This window comes from Convolutriloba macropyga, chromosome 4 (assembly GCF_964194025.1).
Source record: "Convolutriloba macropyga chromosome 4, txConMacr16.3, whole genome shotgun sequence".
In the NCBI taxonomy this organism is placed as follows: Eukaryota; Metazoa; Xenacoelomorpha; order Acoela; family Convolutidae; genus Convolutriloba; species Convolutriloba macropyga.
The window spans coordinates 37,322,956-37,342,196 of NC_134471.1; the positions used below are offsets into that span (position 1 = coordinate 37,322,956).

A 19,241-nucleotide genomic window follows, 5' to 3' on the forward strand; every position below is an offset into this window, starting at 1 on the left:
GACCTAATTGACATTTGCATATGTCAGTGCTCCATCTGCAGTGCGTCAACGCAATCCCTCCCCCAGCTGCCATCGCCAGCTCCAATAGGCGTCTCCTATTGACCTAATTGACATGACAATTGCATTTGTCAGTGCTCCATCTGCAGTTCGCCAACGCAATCCCTCCGCCAGCTGCCATCGCCAGCTCCAAAAGGCGCCTCCTACTGACCTAATTGACACTTCGACGTGTCTGTACATCTACCGCAGTGCGCCAACGCACTCCCTCCCCCAGCTGCCATCGCCAGCTCCAATATGCGCCTCCTACTGACCTAATTGACATTTGCATATGTCAGTGCTCCATCTGCAGTGCGCCAACGCAATCCCTCCCCCAGATGCCACCGACAGCTCCAATAGGCGCTTCCTACTGACCTAATTGACATTTGCATATGTCAGTGCTCCATCTGCAGTGCGCCAACGCAATCCCTTCCCCAGCTGCCATCGCCAGCTCCAATAAGCGCCTCCTACTGACCTAATTGACATTTGCATATGTCAGTGCTCCATCTGCAGTGCGCCAACGCAATCCCTCAACCAGCTGCCCTCGCCAGCTCCAATAGGCGCCTCCTACTGACCCAATTGACAATTCGACGTGTCTGTACTCCAACCGCAGTGCGCCAAAGCACTCCCTCCCCCAGCTGCCATCGCCAGCTCCAATAGGCGCCTCCTACTGACCTAATTGACATTTGCATATGTCAGTGCTCCATCTGCAGTGCGCCAACGCAATCCCTCCCCCAGCTACAATCGCCAGCTCCAATAGGCGCCTCCTGCTGACCTAATTGACATTTGCATATGTCAGTGCTCCATCTGCAGCGCGCCAACGCAATCCCTCCCCTAGCTGCCACCGACAGCTCCAATAGGCTCTTCCTACTGACCTAATTGACATTTGCATATGTCAGTGCTCCATCTGCAGTGCGTCAACGCAATCCCTCCCCCAGCTGCCATCGCCAGCTCCAATAGGCGTCTCCTACTGACCTAATTGACATGACAATTGCATTTGTCAGTGCTCCATCTGCAGTTCGCCAACGCAATCCCTCCGCCAGCTGCCATCGCCAGCTCCAAAAGGCGCCTCCTACTGACCTAATTGACACTTCGACGTGTCTGTACATCTACCGCAGTGCGCCAACGCACTCCCTCCCCCAGCTGCCATCGCCAGCTCCAATAGGCGCCTCCTACTGACCTAATTGACATTTGCATATGTCAGTGCTCCATCTGCAGCGCGCCAACGCAATCCCTCCCCTAGCTGCCACCGACAGCTCCAATAGGCTCTTCCTACTGACCTAATTGACATTTGCATATGTCAGTGCTCCATCTGCAGTGCGTCAACGCAATCCCTCCCCCAGCTGCCATCGCCAGCTCCAATAGGCGTCTCCTATTGACCTAATTGACATGACAATTGCATTTGTCAGTGCTCCATCTGCAGTTCGCCAACGCAATCCCTCCGCCAGCTGCCATCGCCAGCTCCAAAAGGCGCCTCCTACTGACCTAATTGACACTTCGACGTGTCTGTACATCTACCGCAGTGCGCCAACGCACTCCCTCCCCCAGCTGCCATCGCCAGCTCCAATAGGCGCCTCCTACTGACCTAATTGACATTTGCATATGTCAGTGCTCCATCTGCAGTGCGCCAACGCAATCCCTCCCCCAGATGCCACCGACAGCTCCAATAGGCGCTTCCTACTGACCTAATTGACATTTGCATATGTCAGTGCTCCATCTGCAGTGCGCCAACGCAATCCCTTCCCCAGCTGCCATCGCCAGCTCCAATAAGCGCCTCCTACTGACCTAATTGACATTTGCATATGTCAGTGCTCCATCTGCAGTGCGCCAACGCAATCCCTCAACCAGCTGCCCTCGCCAGCTCCAATAGGCGCCTCCTACTGACCCAATTGACAATTCGACGTGTCTGTACTCCAACCGCAGTGCGCCAAAGCACTCCCTCCCCCAGCTGCCTTCGCCAGCTCCAATAGGCGCCTCCTACTGACCTAATTGACATTTGCATATGTCAGTGCTCCATCTGCAGTGCGCCAACGCAATCCCTCCCCCAGATGCCACCGACAGCTCCAATAGGCGCTTCCTACTGACCTAATTGACATTTGCATATGTCAGTGCTCCATCTGCAGTGCGCCAACGCAATCCCTCAACCAGCTGCCCTCGCCAGCTCCAATAGGCGCCTCCTACTGACCCAATTGACAATTCGACGTGTCTGTACTCCAACCGCAGTGCGCCAAAGCACTCCCTCCCCCAGCTGCCATCGCCAGCTCCAATAGGCGCCTCCTACTGACCTAATTGACATTTGCATATGTCAGTGCTCCATCTGCAGTGCGCCAACGCAATCCCTCAACCAGCTGCCAACGCCAACTCCAGTAGGCGCCTCTTACTGACTTCATTAACACTTGGACATGTCAGTGCTGCAACTGCAGTGAGCCAACGCATTCCCTCACATCAGCTGCCACCGCCAGCTCCTGTAGGTGCCTCCTATTGAACTAATTGACAATTCGACGTGTCAGTGCTCCATATTCAGTGCACCAACGCACTCCCTCAACCCAGCTGCCAACGCCAGTTCCAGTAGTCGCCTCTTACTGACTTCAATAACACTTGGACATGTCAGTGCTCCAACTGCAGCGCGGCAACGTACTCCCTCACCCCAGCTGCCATCGCCAGCTCCATTAGGCGCCTCTTCTTTACTTCGTTGACATTTGGACGTGTTAGTGCTATATCTGCAGTGTTCCAAAGCACTCCCTTATATCAGCTGCCATCGCCAGCTCCCGTAGGCACTTACTGCAGACCTAATTGAGACTTGCACGTGTCAGTGCTCCAGCTGCAGTGCGCAAACGCAGTCCCTCACCCCAGCTGCCAATGCCAGTTCCAGTAGGCACCTCCTACCGACCTAATTGACATTTGCATATGTCAGTGCTCCATCTGCAGTGCGCCAACGCAGTCCCTCACCCCAGCTGCCATCGCCAGCTCCAGTAGGCGCCTCTTCTTTACTTCGTTGACATTTGGACGTGTTAGTGCTATATCTGCAGTGTTCCAAAGCACTCCCTTATATCAGCTGCCATCGCCAGCTCCCGTAGGCACTTACTGCAGACCTAATTGAGACTTGCACGTGTCAGTGCTCCAGCTGCAGTGCGCCAACGCAGTCCCTCACCCCAGCTGCCATCGCCAGCTCCAGTAGGCACCTCTTCTTTACTTCATTGACATTTGGACATGTTAGTGCTATATCTGCAGTGTGCCAAAGCACTCCCTTATATGAGGTGCCATTGCCAGCTCCTGTAGGTTTCTCTTACTAACTTCATTGACACGTAGACGTGTCAGTAATCCATCTGCCGTGCGCCAACGCTCTCTCTCCCTCCCCCAGCTGCCATCGCCAGCTCCAGTAGGCACCTCCTCTTTACTTCATTGACACTTGGACGTGTCAGTGCTATATCTGCAGTGTGCCAAAGCACTCCCTTATATGAGCTGCCATCGCCAGCTCCCGTAGGCACTTACTAGAGACCTAATTGAGACTTGCACGTGTCAGTGCTCCAGCTGCAGCGCGCCAACGCAGTCCCTCACCCCAGCTGCCATCGCCAGCTCCAGTAGGCGCCTCTTCTTTACTTCGTTGACATTTGGACGTGTTAGTGCTATATCTGCAGTGTTCCAAAGCACTCCTTTATATCAGCTGCCATCGCCAGCTCCCGTAGGCACTTACTACAGACCTAATTGAGACTTGCACGTGTCAGTGCTCCAGCTGCAGTGCGCCAGCGCAGTCTCTCACCCCAGCTGCCATCGCCAGCTCCAGTAGGCACCTCTTCTTTACTTCATTGACATTTGGACGTGTTAGTGCTATATCTGCAGTGTGCCAAAGCACTCCCTCATATGAGGTGCCATTGCCACCTCCTGTAGGTTTCTCTTACTAACTTCATTGACACGTAGACGTGTCAGTACTCCATCTGCCGTGCGCCAACGCTCTCTCTCCCTCCCCCAGCTGCCATCGCCAGCTCCAGTAGGCACCTCCTCTTTACTTCATTGACACTTGGACGTGTCAGTGCTAAATCTGCAGTGTGCCAAAGCACTCCCTTATATGAGCTGCCATCGCCAGCTACCGTAGGCACTTACTACAGACCTAATTGAGACTTGCACGTGTCAGTGCTCCAGCTGCATAGCGCCAACGCAGTCCCTCACCCCAGCTGCCATCGCCAGCTCCAGTGGGCACCTCTTCTTGACTTCATTGACATTTGGACGTGTTAGTGCTATATCTGCAGTGTGCCAAACCACTCCCTTATATGAGGTGCCATTGCCAGCTCCTGTAGATTTCTCTTACTAACTTCGTTGTCACGTAGACGTGTCAGTACTCCATCTGCCGTGCGCCAACGCTCTCCCTCCCCCCAGCTGCCATCGCCAGCTCCAGTAGGCACCTCCTCTTTGCTTCATTGACACTTGGACGTGTCAGTGCTCTATCTGCAGTGTGCCAAAGCACTCCCTTATATGAGCTGCCATCGCGAGCTCCAGTAGGCTTCTCTAACTGACTTCATAGATACTTGGACGTGTTAGTACTCCAACTGCAGTGCGCCAAAGCACTCCCTCACATCAGCTGCCACCCCAGCTCCAATAGGCAACTTCTACTGAAGTAATTGACACTTCGACGTGTCAGTGCTCCATATTCAGTGCGCCAACGCACTCCCTCAACCCAGCTGCCAACGCCAGCTCCAGTAGGCGCCTCTTACTGACTTCATTAACACTTGGGCATGTCAGTGCTCCAATTGCAGTGCGCCAACGCACTCCCTCACATCAGCTGCCATCGCCAGCTCCAGTAGGCTTCTCTAACTGACTTCATAGATACTTGGACGTGTTAGTACGCCAACAGCAAGGCGCCAACAAACTCCCTCACCCCAGCTCCCATCGCCAGCTCCAGTAGGCGCCTCTTACTGACTTCATTAACACTTGGACATGTCAGTGCTCCAACTGCAGTGCGCCAACGCACTCCCTTACATCAGCTGCCATCGCCAGCTCCAGTAGGCTTCTCTAACTGACTTCATAGATACTTGCACGTGTCAGTGCTCCAGCTGCAGTGCGCCAACGCAGTCCCCCACCCCAGCTGCCATCGCCAGCTCCAGTAGGCACCTCTTCTTTACTTCATTGACATTTGAACGTGTTAGTGCTATATCTGCAGTGTGCCAAAGCACTCCCTTATATGAGGTGCCACTGCCAGCTCCCGTAGGCACTTACTACAGACCTAATTGAGACTTGCACGTGTCAGTGGTCCAGCTGCAGCGCGCCAGCGCAGTCCCTTACCCCAGCTGCCATCGCCAGCTCCAGTGGGCACCTCCTCTTGACTTCATTGACATTTGGACGTGTTAGTGCTATATCTGCAGTGTGCCAATCCACTCCCTTATATGAGGTGCCATTGCCAGCTCCTGTAGGTTTCTCTTACTAACTTCGTTGTCACGTAGACGTGTCAGTACTCCATCTGCAGTGCGCCAACGCTCTCCCTCCCCCCAGCTGCCATCGCCAGCTCCAGTAGGCACCTCTTCTTTGCTTCATTTACACTTGGACGTGTCAGTGCTATATCTGCAGTGTGCCAAAGCACTCCCTTATATGAGCTGCCATCGCCAGCTCCAGTAGGCTTCTCTGACTGACTTCATAGATACTTGGACGTGTTGGTAATCCAACTGCAGTGCGCCAACGCACTCCCTCCCCCAGCTGCCATCGCCAGCTCCAGTAAGCGCCTCCTACTGAACTTATTGATAATTTTGACGTTTCAGTGCTCCATCTGCAGCGCGCCAAAGCACTCCCTCACATCAGCTGCCACCCCAGCTCCAATAGGCAACTTCTACTGAAGTAATTGACACTTCGACGTATCAGTGCTCCATATTCAGTGAGCCAACGCACTCCCTCAACCCAGCTGCCAACGCCAGCTCCAGTAGGCGCCTCTTACTGACTTCTTTAACACTTGGGCATGTCAGTGCTCCAACTGCAGTGCGCCAACGCACTCCCTCACATCAGCTGCCATCGCCAGCTCCAGTAGGCTTCTCTAACTGACTTCATAGATACTTGGACGTGTTAGTACTCCAACTGCAGTGCGCCAACAAACTCCCTCACCCCAGCTCCCATCGCCATCTCCAGTAGGCGCCTCCTACTGAAGTAATTGACACTTCGACGTGTCAGTGCTCCGTATTCAGTGCGCCAACGCACTCCCTCAACCCATCTGCCAACGCCAGCTCCAGTAGGCGCCTCTTACTGAATTCAATAACACTTGGACATGTCAGTGCTCCAACTGCAGCGCGGCAACGCATTCCCTCACCCCAGCTGCCATCGCCGGCTCCTGTAGGCGCCTCCTTCTGAAGTAATTGAAACTTCGACGTGTCAGTGCTCCATATTCAGTGCGCCAACGCTCTCCCTCCCACCAGCTCCCATCGCAGCTCCAGTAGGTTTCTCTTGGTGACTTTATTGATACTTGGACGTGTCAGTACTCCAACCGCAGTGCACCAACGCACTCCCTCCCCCAGCTGCCATCGCCAGCTCCAGTAGGCGCCTCCAACTGACCTTTTTGACATTTCGACATGTCAGTGCACCATATTCAGTGCGCCAACGAACTCCCTCAACCCAGCTGCCATCGCCAGCTCCAGTAGGCGCCTTTTACTGACTTCATTAACACTTGGACATGTCAGTGCTCCAACTGCAGTGCGCCAACGCACTCCCTTACATCAGCTGCCATCGCCAGCTCCAGTAGGCTTCTCTAACTGACTTCATAGATACTTGCACGTGTCAGTGCTCCAGCTGCAGTGCGCCAACGCAGTCCCCCACCCCAGCTGCCATCGCCAGCTCCAGTAGGCACCTCTTCTTTACTTCATTGACATTTGAACGTGTTAGTGCTATATCTGCAGTGTGCCAAAGCACTCCCTTATATGAGGTGCCACTGCCAGCTCCCGTAGGCACTTACTACAGACCTAATTGAGACTTGCACGTGTCAGTGGTCCAGCTGCAGCGCGCCAGCGCAGTCCCTTACCCCAGCTGCCATCGCCAGCTCCAGTGGGCACCTCCTCTTGACTTCATTGACATTTGGACGTGTTAGTGCTATATCTGCAGTGTGCCAATCCACTCCCTTATATGAGGTGCCATTGCCAGCTCCTGTAGGTTTCTCTTACTAACTTCGTTGTCACGTAGACGTGTCAGTACTCCATCTGCAGTGCGCCAACGCTCTCCCTCCCCCCAGCTGCCATCGCCAGCTCCAGTAGGCACCTCTTCTTTGCTTCATTTACACTTGGACGTGTCAGTGCTATATCTGCAGTGTGCCAAAGCACTCCCTTATATGAGCTGCCATCGCCAGCTCCAGTAGGCTTCTCTGACTGACTTCATAGATACTTGGACGTGTTGGTAATCCAACTGCAGTGCGCCAACGCACTCCCTCCCCCAGCTGCCATCGCCAGCTCCAGTAAGCGCCTCCTACTGAACTTATTGATAATTTTGACGTTTCAGTGCTCCATCTGCAGCGCGCCAAAGCACTCCCTCACATCAGCTGCCACCCCAGCTCCAATAGGCAACTTCTACTGAAGTAATTGACACTTCGACGTATCAGTGCTCCATATTCAGTGAGCCAACGCACTCCCTCAACCCAGCTGCCAACGCCAGCTCCAGTAGGCGCCTCTTACTGACTTCTTTAACACTTGGGCATGTCAGTGCTCCAACTGCAGTGCGCCAACGCACTCCCTCACATCAGCTGCCATCGCCTGCTCCAGTAGGCTTCTGTAACTGACTTCATAGATACTTGGACGTGTTAGTACTCAAACTGCAGTGCGCCAACAAACTCCCTCACCCCAGCTCCCATCGCCAGCTCCAGTAGGCGCCTCTTACTGACTTCATTAACACTTGGACATGTCAGTGCTCCAACTGCAGTGCGCCAACGCACTCCCTTACATCAGCTGCCATCGCCAGCTCCAGTAGGCTTCTCTAACTGACTTCATAGATACTTGGACGTGTTAGTACTCCAACTGCAGTGCGCCAACAAACTCCCTCACCCCAGCTCCCATCGCCATCTCCAGTAGGCGCCTCCTACTGAAGTAATTGACACTTCGACGTGTCAGTGCTCCGTATTCAGTGCGCCAACGCACTCCCTCAACCCATCTGCCAACGCCAGCTCCAGTAGGCGCCTCTTACTGAATTCAATAACACTTGGACATGTCAGTGCTCCAACTGCAGCGCGGCAACGCATTCCCTCACCCCAGCTGCCATCGCCGGCTCCTGTAGGCGCCTCCTTCTGAAGTAATTGAAACTTCGACGTGTCAGTGCTCCATATTCAGTGCGCCAACGCACTCCCTCAACCCAGCTGCCAACGCCAGCTCCAGTAGGCGCCTCTTACTGAATTCAAAAACACTTGGACATGTCAGTGCTCCATATTCAGTGCGCCAACGCACTCCCTCAACCCAGCTGCCAACGCCTGCTCCAGTAGGCGCCTCTTACTGAATTCAATAACACTTGGACATGTCAGTGCTCCAACTGCAGCGCGGCAACGCATTCCCTCACCCCAGCTGCAATCGCCGGCTCCAGTAGGCACCTCCTACTGACCTAATTGACATTTGCATATGTCAGTGCTCCATCTGCAGTGCGCCAAGGCACTCCTCCACATCAGCTGCGATCGCCAGCTCTAGTAGGCACCTCCTACTGACCTAATTGAGACTTGCACGTGTCAGTGCTCCATATTCAGTGCGCCAACGCACTCCCTCAACCCAGCTGCCAACGCCAGCTCCAGTAGGCGCCTCTTACTGAATTCATTAACACTTCGACGTGTCAGTGCTCCATATTCAGTGCGCCAACGCACTCCCTCAACCCAGCTGCCAATGCCAGCACCAGTAGGCGCCTCTTACTGAATTCAAAAACACTTGGACATGTCAGTGCTCCATATTCAGCGCGCCAACGCACTCCCTCAACCCAGCTGCCAACGCCAGCTCCAGTAGGCGCCTCTTACTGAATTCAATAACACTTGGACATGTCAGTGCTCCAACTGCAGCGCGGCAACGCATTCCCTCACCCCAGCTGCCATCGCCGGCTCCAGTAGGCACCTCCTACTGACCTAATTGACATTTGCATATGTCAGTGCTCCATCTGCAGTGCGCCAAGACACTCCTCCACATCAGCTGCGATCGCCAGCTCCAGTAGGCGCCTCTTACTGACTTCATTAACACTTGGACATGTCAGTGCTCCAACTGCAGTGCGCCAACGCACTCCCTCACATCAGCTGCCATCGCCAGCTCCAGTAGGCTTCTTTAACTGACTTCATAGATACTTGGACGTGTTAGTACTCAAACTGCAGTGCGCCAACAAACTCCCTCACCCCAGCTCCCATCGCCAGCTCCAGTAGGCGCCTCTTACTGACTTCATTAACACTTGGACATGTCAGTGCTCCAACTGCAGTGCGCCAACGCACTCCCTTACATCAGCTGCCATCGCCAGCTCCAGTAGGCTTCTCTAACTGACTTCATAGATACTTGGACGTGTTAGTACTCCAACTTCAGTGCGCCAACAAACTCCCTCACCCCAGCTCCCATCGCCATCTCCAGTAGGCGCCTCCTACTGAAGTAATTGACACTTCGACGTGTCAGTGCTCCGTATTCAGTGCGCCAACGCACTCCCTCAACCCATCTGCCAACGCCAGCTCCAGTAGGCGCCTCTTACTGAATTCAATAACACTTGGACATGTCAGTACTCCAACTGCAGCGCGGCAACGCATTCCCTCACCCCAGCTGCCATCGCCGGCTCCTGTAGGCGCCTCCTTCTGAAGTAATTGAAACTTCGACGTGTCAGTGCTCCATATTCAGTGCGCCAAAGCACTCCCTCAACCCAGCTGCCAACGCCAGCTCCAGTAGGCGCCTCTTACTGAATTCAAAAACACTTGGACATGTCAGTGCTCCATATTCAGTGCGCCAACGCACTCCCTCAACCCAGCTGCCAACGCCTGCTCCAGTAGGCGCCTCTTACTGAATTCAATAACACTTGGACATGTCAGTGCTCCAACTGCAGCGCGGCAACGCATTCCCTCACCCCAGCTGCAATCGCCGGCTCCAGTAGGCACCTCCTACTGACCTAATTGACATTTGCATATGTCAGTGCTCCATCTGCAGTGCGCCAAGGCACTCCTCCACATCAGCTGCGATCGCCAGCTCTAGTAGGCACCTCCTACTGACCTAATTGAGACTTGCACGTGTCAGTGCTCCATATTCAGTGCGCCAACGCACTCCCTCAACCCAGCTGCCAACGCCAGCTCCAGTAGGCGCCTCTTACTGAATTCATTAACACTTCGACGTGTCAGTGCTCCATATTCAGTGCGCCAACGCACTCCCTCAACCCAGCTGCCAATGCCAGCACCAGTAGGCGCCTCTTACTGAATTCAAAAACACTTGGACATGTCAGTGCTCCATATTCAGTGCGCCAACGCACTCCCTCAACCCAGCTGCCAACGCCAGCTCCAGTAGGCGCCTCTTACTGAATTCAATAACACTTGGACATGTCAGTGCTCCAACTGCAGCGCGGCAACGCATTCCCTCACCCCAACTGCCATCGCCGGCTCCAGTAGGCACCTCCTACTGACCTAATTGACATTTGCATATGTCAGTGCCCATCTGCAGTGCGCCAAGACACTCCTCCACATCAGCTGCGATCGCCAGCTCTAGTAGGCACCTCCTACGGACCTAATTGAGACTTGCACGTGTCAGTGCTCCATATTCAGTGCGCCAACGCACTCCCTCAACCCAGCTGCCAACGCCAGCTCTAGTAGGCGCCTCTTACTGAATTCAATAACACTTGCACATGTCAGTGCTCCAACTGCAGCGCGGCAACGCATTCCCTCACCCCAGCTGCCATCGCCGGCTCCAGTAGGCACCTCCTACTGACCTAATTGACATTTGCATATGTCAGTGCTCCATCTGCAGTGCGCCAAGGCACTCCTCCACATCAGCTGCGATCGCCAGCTCTAGTAGGCACCTCCTACGGACCTAATTGAGACTTGCACGTGTCAGTGCTCCATATTCAGTGCGCCAACGCACTCCCTCAACCCAGCTGCCAACGCCAGCTCTAGTAGGCGCCTCTTACTGAATTCAATAACACTTGCACGTGTCAGTGCTCCATCTGCAGTGCGTCAACGCAATCCCTCACCCCAGCTGCCATCGCCAGCTCCAGTAGGCTTCTCTAACTGACTTCATAGATACTTGGACGTGTTAATACTCCAACTGCTGTGCGCCAACGCACTCCCTCCCCCAGCTGCCATCGCCAGCTCCAATAGGTGCCTCCTACTGACGTAATCGACACTTCGACATGTCAGCAGTGGGCCAACTCACTCCCTCACCCCAGCTGCTATCGCCAGCTCCAATAGGCGCCTCTTATTAACTTGGACAAGTCAGTGCTCCAACTGCAGTGCGTCAACGCACTCCCTCCCCGAGCTACCATCGCCAGCTCCAGTAGGCGCCTCCTACTGACCTAATCGATATTTTGACGTCTCAGTGCTTCATCTGCAGCGCGCCAACGCACTCCTGCACCCCAGCTGCCATCGCCAGCTCCAGTAGGTGCCTCCTATTGACGTAATTGACACTTCGACATGTCAGCAGTGGGCCAACGCACTCCCTCATCCCAGCTGCTAACGCCAGCTCCAATAGGCGCCTCTCATTGACTTGGACAAGTCAGTGCTCCAAATGCAGTGCGCCAACGCACTCGCACACCCCAGCTGCCATCGCCAGCTCCAAAAGCTGCCTCCTACTGACGTAATTGACACTTCGACATGTCAGTGCTTCATCTGCAGTGAGCCAACGCACTCCCTCAGCCCAGCTGCCATCGCCAGCTTCAATCGGCGCCTCTTATTGACTTGGACAAGTCAGTGCTCCAACTGCAGTGCGTCAACGCACTCCCTCCCCCCAGCTACCATCGCCAGCTCCAGTAGGCGCCTCTTTTTGATTTCATTAACACTTGGACATGTCAGTGCTCCAAATGCAGTGGGTCAATGCACTCCCTCACAACAGCTGCTATCGCTAGTTCATATAGGCACCTCATAATTATCTAATTGACACTTGCACGTGTCAGTGCTCCATCTGCAGGGCACCTAGGCAATCCCTCAACGCAGCTGCCATCGCCAGCTCCAGTAGGCGCCTTTTATAGAATTCATTGACTATGGGACGTGTCAATGCAATATCTGCAGTGCTCCAACCCACTCCCTCACAACAGCTGCCATCGCCAGTTCCTGTAGGCACCTCCTAATTACCTAGTTGACACCTGCACGTGTCAGCGCTCCATCTGCAGGGCACCGAGGCAATCCCTCAACGCACTTGCCATCGACAGCTCCAGTACGCGCCTCTTAGTGACTTCATTGACACTTGGACGTGTCGGTACTCCATCTGCCGTGCGCCAACGCTCTCCCTCCCCGAGTTGCCAACGCCAGCTCCAGTAGGCGCCTCTTACTGACTTCATTGACATTTGGAGTGTCAGTACTCCATCTGCCGTGCGCCAACGCTCTCCCTCCCCGAGCTGCCAACGCCAGCTCCAGTAGGCGCCTCCTACTGACACGTTGACTTGTCAGTACCCCACCAGCCGTGCACCAACGCCTTTCCAGAGCACAGCTGCCCTCACCAGCTCCAGTACGTACCTCCTAACATACTTTTTGCCAGTTAGTGGTGTCATAGCTCCACCAACCGTGGGCCAACCCACTGCCCCCTCACAGCTGCCCTTGCCAGCTCCAGTCGGTACCTCCTATCATACTCCTTGATATATAGTCGTGTGATAGCTCCACCAGCCCTGCACCAGCGCACACCCACGGCACAGCTGCCCTCTCCAGCTCCAGTAGTTGCCTCCTACCATACTTTTTGGCATTTAGACTTGTATTAGCTCCACCAGCCGTGCGCCAACGCACTCCCACAGCAAATCTTCCCTAGCAAGCTCCATTAGGTACTTCCTACAATACCCTTCGGCACTTAGAGCTGTCATAGCTCCAACAGTCGTGATCCAATGCAATCCTATACCACCACCAGAGCTGCCCTCGCCAGCTCCTGTAGGTAATTCATAACATACTCATCGACACTTAGACTTGTCATAGCTTCCACACCACATCTGCCACAGCCAGGTCCATTAGGTACTTTTTATCATTTTCTCTGACACTTAGACGTGTCATAGCTCTACCAGGCTTGCGCCAACGCACTCCCACACCCCCAGCTGCCTCCACAAGCTCTTATAGTTACCATCTACCTTACTTTCTGGCACTATACGGTTCTTCTATTGAAGACTAAATAAGATCGAGGAATTGAAAAATGAGATAGAAGCGCAAATAGAGAGTAACATTGAAACAAAAATCGTTTTTTTAACGTATGAAGAATTTAAACGTCTTATGGAAGAAATCGAAAATAATGTTAATGAGCTAACTGAATCAAATAATCAAGACGCCGAAGGTCCTTCGAGTGAAGTTGGCCAACTCATTCGATTAAGAATGGAAGTAGCCTAAAAAGTGAACAGACACGAAAAGCTTCAGCAAACTCTTACTTTGCGTCCAAACAGTGCAACCTCTGCTCGAAGCAATTGAACATCAGCTTGGACAGTGTTTGGGACAAACGCAAAAAATTCAAGGGAGCTCGCCAATGCTAAGACGACTAGAATTTTTATCAGTGACAACAATTCAGACACTGAATCATAGTTAGCTGAAAGTGCCAAAACTTCTACAGATCGAACTTTAATAACTGCTCCAAGTCAGCAGGAAAATTCCGAACCAGTCTTCAGTAGTGGACTACGCGAAACAAAATGTAACTCCAGACACGGCCCTACAGAGACCTGTTTCACTGCAAACTGTAATAAACAGTACAATTGTCAATCAGGACGCGACATTAAAAGGATTTCTTGAGACTGGAACACATTTCGTTTCTGGAAATACAATGAACATCCAAAGTTTGCCTATATGCATAACGAGATTCGTTCATGAACCTGACAAAATTCAAACTACTACGCTACATGCCCAACAAAATTCAGTTGCTTGTTGTTTTGGGATTTAAAATAACTCTACATCATTGTCAAGGTCATCATCATGTAATCAATGGCCTACAGCATTCGCCTCCTCGGCAACCGGCGATCAATATATTCCAGCACTTGATAATTACGGACGACCTTGTTCTGCGTCCCAGCAAAACCATCCAGCTTTTACAAATCAATTCCACACTACATTAAGTGGGAATTCTAATACAGATCAAGGTCGTTTTTTTCCGTTTTTGAAAATATGATGGTGATTCTTTGAATTGGAACGAATGGAGTAGCTTGTTCACATCCACAATATGCAACAACCCTGATCTAACAAATGCTCAAATACTGAAAAAATGGGCTACCTGTAATCCTTTGTCATGGAACCGGCCTAGGAATTTATAGTGGTTTATGCACTTACGGAAGAACTAGAAGCTTAGCAGCGTCCCCAAGCCAAGGATCATAGAGCTTTAGTGAGCTATGCACTACTCCTTTGGAAAATTGTTCAAACAGTTATTGCCCATGGCTTCAACGCTGATTTGAGTGCTACATATCTACTGAAATTAGCATGTGATAAACTCCCAAAATTGTTCAAAATCAAATGAAATGGAGTGAGGACACCATTGATAACAATATTCAAAAGCCAGGAACTTTGGAATTCTCGGATTCGATGAACAAACACTTTCGCGCATGTGAACAATTGCAGGAAATCAGCCTACAACACAACAACACCAATGGATTTCATGCAAACGTTTGAAAAAACAATCATATTTTTTGTAACAGCTTACGAAGAAATCAGTTCTCAACAAACGGGTACAGCAACTCCAACAATCAACATAGACCTAATGGTCGAAGAAAAAACCAAAATTCATCCCAGATAAGCAATAACTGCAGCAGAAAACAAAGCAGTAACAATCAACAACCTCGGTTTTCAGTGATTGACAATCTGAATGCAGGGATAAATGCATCCAACGCCACAAAAAATATTGAAACAAAATGCCCCCTTGATAAACATGAGCATTTTATAGGTCGATCCCAACAGTTCAACAAATTTTATGTAGCTAAACGTAACTCAGAAGTCAAAAAGCACTCACTCTGCTTTAACTGCTTCAGCCCAAGTCACTCTGCCAGAGATTGTACATCAAAAGTTGTTTGTAGTCATTGTAATGAAAAGCATCATAGTTCATTGCATGAACCCGACAAACCAAAAAAACAGAACCAAAACAACAAAATTAACAGATTGCGAACTCCCCCTGTGTGAACCGTTCAACAGAAAAAAGAAAGGTAAAGTTGATGCACCAACCTACAATCCTGTCTTTCCTGCAAAAACTACAAGTCAGTCATGTTAAACTTTTTAATGAAAACAAGCACAAAGGGAAATTTTAGGCCACACTAGACAACGATAGTGCAATTTCTCATGTACTTAGTACAAATGCAAACGGTATCAATGCCCAAAGGCAATTCAATTTGATTTGAACGTCATGCACGCCAATCAGTTATCAATGCGAACTTGGTCTGTCTTGATATTCGGAGGTATGATGATGATAAACCACTCTTCAGATTAAACTCTGTGCATCCCAGTATTAACTGGAAATTTAGCAACGCACCAGAGCAAGAATTAAATGAGACTTGCGCAATCTACTCTCATTTGCAGCATATCAAACTTCCAAGTCTGGGCAAGAACAGAATTCAGCTTTTGATAAGAGTTGATGCGACACAGTTCAATCCTGAACGAGAATTTCTGCAGGGACCCAACGGAACTCCTTTTGATATCCAAGTTTTTAGGCTGGACAATAACGGGACCAAAGAAACGCAACGCAGAGGAAACATATTGTGCGGAAAAAAACGTTTGCTTAATAGCAACAAGCCGTTTAATCAGATTCTGATATGCTGAACCGTTCATGACAAGAAACCGCTGTGCGACTATGTAACCAGTTTTTGGAAAATGGACAACGCTGGTACTGAACCAGAAGAACCGAAAAGTTTTTTCGAACGACAGCAATTTAGCTCTGAAAACAATCGAGAAAACAATTCGTCACAACGTTACTAGATATGAAATCGGTCCCTTGTGGAAAAATAACGTCAAAAACCAATTATCCGGCAGCAAAAACCCTACTAAGCAGCCTGGAACTTCGATTCTCCAAAGGTCATCAGTTAAGTGTTCCATACGACGCAACCCTACAAACTGACATCGGGAAAGGCTACGTAGAGCCAGTGGTCGTTGAGAATCCGCAGCAAGAAAAATTATAGTACCTTCCTCACCGGTTTTTAACCCCAACAAACCAGGAAAAGTGCGACGAGCCTATTCCGCCTCAGTTTTCAAAAGCCAATCATTAATACAAATATAGGGTCCGGACCTGATCTGATAAACAAATTGATTGGTATCATACTTCATTTCCGCGAAAAACCAATAGCGTTAATGGCTGATATAGAGGCTATATTTATGCAAATAGCCATAATTCCTGACGATAAAGCTTGTCTCCGTTTCTTATGGCCAAAAGATCAAACTATCAATCAATACTATTACACAAGGCTAATATTCTAGGCACGCTGTCGACCAGCAAACGCAGTATTTGTCTGAATACTTCCTGCTTAATAGTTTGCCCCAAGTAAGAATATATTGCTTTCGTCAACAAAAGATTTTATATGGATGATTTCGTTCATTCCTTCCAAAGCACTGAAGAAGCTCAGCTGTCTGTCTCTGAATTCGTTTTTCCAGAAGGGAGGCTTCATTTTAACAACGCCTTGGAAATGCCCGAATCCGAACATATCAAAAGTTAAACTGAAGACCAACAAAATCTTGGACTGCTGTGGAACGCTCCGAGTGAGATGATTCATTAAAACAAATTGTCGCAGATAGATCAAGACGCTTCCCACTACACTCTGCGCAAACTGTTTTCCTTGATTGCGTGCCTTTTTGACCCGCTGGGGATAATAGCCCCCACCATAATCACACTGAAAATAATCCAGTAATCCTGCAAGATACCTGGCAAGAAAGCCTAATATGGGACGATTTGCTTTCTGCTTCAAAACGGCAATAAATCCCGGACTGGATTGACAAATATCTCAACACACCACATATTCAAATGCCTCGTAGCTGATCACATTTCGATACTTTAGTGCCACCAATCAACTACAGTAATTCGTGACGTTTCACAGTTAGCATGCTGTGCCGTTATATACATCATTTGTCAAACGACAGGTAAGTTTCCTCCCAATGTGTCATTTTGCGCGCTAATCTTTCACCACAGAAGCAAATAAGATTCTAAAGATGGAATTACAAGCTGCCGTCTTAGAGTGTCGACTATGGCAATTCGTCAGTCAACACTTATCTGTTCCAATCAAAGAGACAAGCTTCTGGAGTGATCGTACTGCCGTTCTGAGCTGGGTAAAGAAAAACTTAGGATTTTTATCGCCAACCTTACGGACACCAACTTTTGGCGACACATAATTGGTAAAATAAATCTTGCTGATCACATATCTAGAGGAATTCCACCAGAAGACGTTAACTGTCACCACCAGAGTTCCTTGAACATCCTGAGCAAACTGGGAACTCTTTTGTTGCCCCTCAAGAAGCAACGCGCACGCGATGCAGTCTTCAGCATTGAAAAGTTCTCAAAACGGACCAGACTTTTGAGAGCAACAGCCCAAGTTTCCTTGTTCGCGGATAACCTGAAGCAGGTAATACGCAGAGCACCAGCGTTGAAGACTATGATCGAGCCAGAAATCATCTTTTTTTGAGTTTCACAGCTCAACTCGTTTTTTGGAACTGTTCAGGATCTGATGAACGAAAACAAGATCTGCAGAAGAAAGACCGCCTGATGTGCATATCACCATTTGTGAAAGAAGGCATATTACCCATCGGTGGAAAGACAAAAGGATGCTCCTTGCCTTTGGGGGCAAAGCACCCTACAATACTAGACGCAGAAGACGCGATTGTAAAATATCTCATTCAGAGGTGTCACGAAATTTGCTTGCATCTCGGAGTAGAGTATACCAGGATTTACATCCAACATAGATGTCATATCATTGGAGTTCGCGAAAGCCTCAGATGCCTTGCTTTCAAGCGCTTCCAGTGTCGAAGGCTTCGAGCGGTAGGCCTACAGCCACCAGTGGCTGACCTCCCAGCCGTTAGGTTTCAAGACAGTTCATTGCCTGCCGTCATCACAAACGTTGGACTGAATTATCTAGGACCGTTTGTAGCAATGCATAGAGACAATGAAGTAAAGACATACATTTGCCTCTTTACATGCCTCGGCACGCGAGCCATTCATCAGGAAATACCAGAAGACTTGTCAACCGACAAATGCATCACATCAATTAGACGATTTATCTCTAGACTCGATCAGCCACAACTTTTGATGTCTGACAATGCGACAAACTTCTTGAGATCTCGTAAACAGTTACGACGAAAGCCGCTGTAACTGCACCACGATTTCATCAGAAACAACCTTCTCAACCAGTCCATAGAATGAAATTTTAACCCAACTTCTGCAACTGACTTCGGTGGCGTGTGGGGAGACTCGTCTAAATAGTTAAACAAGTTCTTCTCTTCAATCTAGGCTCCGCAAAGCTGACATCTGATGTCTTTGCAGCCATTGACGGAAGCGGAATGCCTTTTAAATTCCAGGCCATTGACTATCGTGTGGAGCGAAAACCAGGACGACGATCCTCTCAGACCCAATCATTTCCTCTTGAGACGAAGTGCCAACACTTCTTGTTCAAGAGTCAGCCAGTCTGTAGTCGACATCATGGACCAAAGTCAAGCAGCGCTTTCAACAAATCTGGAAACGAATGCTTCAAGATTACGTCCCAACATTGAACCAGAGACAAAAGTGGACGTCAAAAGAAGCTGTTCTGGAGGTGGGCGATGTAGTTTGGCTGCTGGAGGAGTGGACTCCCCGGCGAATCTGGCCACTAGGACGTGTCACCGGAATTTTTACCGAACCCGACAAAACCGCAAGGTCTTGTGAATTAAAAACAGCTTTAAGTTCTTTAACCAGACCAGCCGTTAAGCTGCAACATGTGTACCCCAAACCCCCGTAAGGTTAGGGTTAGGTTTTCGGGCCCCGACGATGTTAATGCCCGGTATTAACTTCTCCATTAATTTGTGTAAAGTGCCCCATTTTTGTTGATTCTGAATCACTTTGTAACGTCATAGGGCTTTGAAATTCATGTAAAAGGGGAATAGAGTTGTAACTTTTGATTTCATGAAACCCAACAAGTAAACCAACTCATTGAAATTTGAA

The 19,241-nt window shown here is 50.3% G+C and overlaps 1 protein-coding gene across 2 annotated transcripts in view; it reads left to right on the forward strand.

Moving 5' to 3' along the window:
• The window catches only part of LOC142338419 (uncharacterized), a 138,529-nt gene that overhangs the window by 39,260 nt on the left and 80,028 nt on the right, over window positions 1-19,241 (forward strand). The gene's annotated exons all lie outside the window — the stretch shown is intronic.